This window comes from Pseudophryne corroboree, chromosome 4 (genome assembly GCF_028390025.1).
Source record: "Pseudophryne corroboree isolate aPseCor3 chromosome 4, aPseCor3.hap2, whole genome shotgun sequence".
Classification (NCBI taxonomy): Eukaryota; Metazoa; Chordata; class Amphibia; order Anura; family Myobatrachidae; genus Pseudophryne; species Pseudophryne corroboree.
The window spans coordinates 20,175,830-20,178,329 of NC_086447.1; the positions used below are offsets into that span (position 1 = coordinate 20,175,830).

A 2,500-nucleotide genomic window follows, 5' to 3' on the forward strand; every position below is an offset into this window, starting at 1 on the left:
AATATCACTAATAGTTTGACTTATATTTGTGCAATTACTATCAACTGGCTAGAGAGCTAGTTTGGAAAGCACTTTCAATAGATTTTTTAGTGTAGCCAAACTTACATCAAGATTAGAGATGCTTGAGCCTATCAAACCTTCTACACTCTTTTAAATTTTGCTTGTTTTGTAAACTAATCAAGTGTTCCAGGAATGATGGGGATATTCCATTGTTTGTTCTGATTTGACAATTCATTTTGGACAATGAGCGGCCCTTTTGAGCTAGTGAAGATAATTGTGCTACATGAGAGTATGCACAGACAATTATTTTTCTTTTTTTACATTAAAGCACAATTTTTAATAAAGGAGAGGTAAATGATATAATAATTAGCACCGAAAGTCATCTGACATAATTTGAAAGTAAAATGTTGTGCATTGAAAGTAACCAAAGCTCTTTTTACTTTGAGTGGACATCATTTTCTTTCAAATGAATTTGATATTTTGCTAAATGTACAAAACTTTCTTACAAATTTGACATTCAAAATGCATTTGTAATTAATAAATGCTACTTAGTATGGCTGCTGAGATTCCTGGGCTCAGTCTCAAGTAGAGGAGGAGAATGACGGATAGAGAAAGAGAGAACCGGCAGGCATCCTGAAGATTTTGATGTGCCAGTTCCTGACTCACCCTGAGCAACACTGGTTTCAAGCTTTTAGTAAATTTTCTGAAAAATAAAACAACCATGTGGTCGTAGTCGGCAGGATTTGAACCTGCGCGGGGAGACCCCAATTGATTTCTAGTCCATCGCCTTAACCACCCGGCCACGACTACCTCTCATGCAATGTGATGTTTTCACAAAAGTTTCTCTATGGGTTGAGCTACTTCATTTCAGGCTGTGAGGATGACTGAAGTAATATTGTATCAGAGATGATTTCCATGGGAAGTTAATCCTGACCACAGTGGCCTGCTTTAATGATTTTTAAAATATAACTTGGAGAATGCTTTATACTTGGTATAGTTTTGGGTTTGTAAAATGTCAGTACTGACATCTAAGTTTATCTAAAGCGTCATTTTTCGAGCCGGAATTGAACCAGCGACCTTAGGATTTCTGTACCAATCTTCTCTATAATCTTCTGCTCTACCAGCTGAGCTATCGAAGGATTCCATGATCATACAACTGTGATATTACGTGCTATTAAAATGATTGAGTGTTAATTTTAAACATTATCAACTTTCCAAGCAAAATGAAAAATGATTTGACTACACAAAAGAGATTAAACTACTTATTTCTGTGTTGCTTTATCACACAAATTGTCATGTTTAATCATTTGGAAAATATCACTTTCAATAGATTTTTTAGTGTAGCCAAACTTACATCAAGATTAGAGATGCTTGAGCCTATCAAACCTTCTACACTCTTTTAAATTTGGCTTGTTTTGTAAACTAATCAAGTGTTCCAGGAATGATGGGGATATTCCATTGTTTGTTCTGATTTGACAATTCATTTTGGACAATGAGCGGCCCTTTTGAGCTAGTGAAGATAATTGTGCTACATGAGAGTATGCACAGACAATTATTTTTCTTTTTTTGCATTAAAGCACAATGTTTAATAAAGGAGAGGTTAATGATATAATAATTAGCACTGAAAGTCATCTGACACGATTTGAAAGTAAAATGTTGTGCATTGAAAGTAACCAAAGCTCTTTTTACTTTGAGTGGACATCATTTTCTTTCAAATGAATTTGATATTTTGCTAAATGTACAAAACTTTCTTACAAATTTGACATTCAAAATGCATTTGTAATTAATAAATGCTACTTAGTATGGCTGCTGAGATTCCTGGGCTCAGTCTCAAGTAGAGGAGGAGAATGACGGATAGAGAAAGAGAGAACAGGCAGGCATCCTAAAGATTTTGATGTGCCAGTTCCTGACTCACCCTGAGCAACACTGGTTTCAAGCTTTTAGTAAATTTTCTGAAAAATAAAACAACCATGTGGTCGTAGTCGGCAGGATTTGAACCTGCACGGGGAGACCCCAATGGATTTCTAGTCCATCGCCTTAACCACTCGGCTACGACTTCCTCTCATGCAATGTGATGTTTTCACAAAAGTTTCTCTATGGGTTGAGCTACTTCATTTCAGGCTGTGAGGATGACTGAAGTAATATTGTATCAGAGATGATTTCCATGGGAAGTTAATCCTGACCACAGTGACCTGCGTTAATGATTTTTAAAATATAACTTGGAGAATGCTTTATACTTGGTACAGTTTTGGGATTGTAAAATGTCAGTACTGACATCTAAGTTTATCAAAAGCGTCTTCCTTCGAGCTGGAATTGAACCAGCGACCTAATGATTTCTGTACAAATCACCTCTACAGTCCTCCGCTCTACCAGCTGAGCTATCGAAGGATTCCATGATCGTACACCTGTGATATTACGTGCTATTAAAATGATTGAGTGTTAATTTTAAACATTATCAACTTTCCAAGCAAAATGAAAAATGATTTGACTACACAAAAGA

The 2,500-nt window shown here is 35.8% G+C and overlaps 3 non-coding genes across 3 annotated transcripts; all 3 read right to left on the minus strand.

Moving 5' to 3' along the window:
- Nucleotides 1-728: 728 nt before the first annotated feature.
- Nucleotides 729-810, minus strand: TRNAS-AGA (transfer RNA serine (anticodon AGA)). The gene has a single exon. It is a non-coding gene; the product is annotated as a tRNA-Ser (tRNA).
- A 1,167-nt stretch (nt 811-1,977) lies between these two features.
- TRNAS-AGA (transfer RNA serine (anticodon AGA)) lies at nt 1,978-2,059 on the minus strand. The gene has a single exon. It is a non-coding gene; the product is annotated as a tRNA-Ser (tRNA).
- Nucleotides 2,060-2,298: 239 nt separating this feature from the next.
- On the minus strand, nt 2,299-2,388 carry TRNAY-GUA (transfer RNA tyrosine (anticodon GUA)). The gene is given in 2 exon segments: nt 2,299-2,334; nt 2,352-2,388. It is a non-coding gene; the product is annotated as a tRNA-Tyr (tRNA).
- Nucleotides 2,389-2,500: the final 112 nt, after the last annotated feature.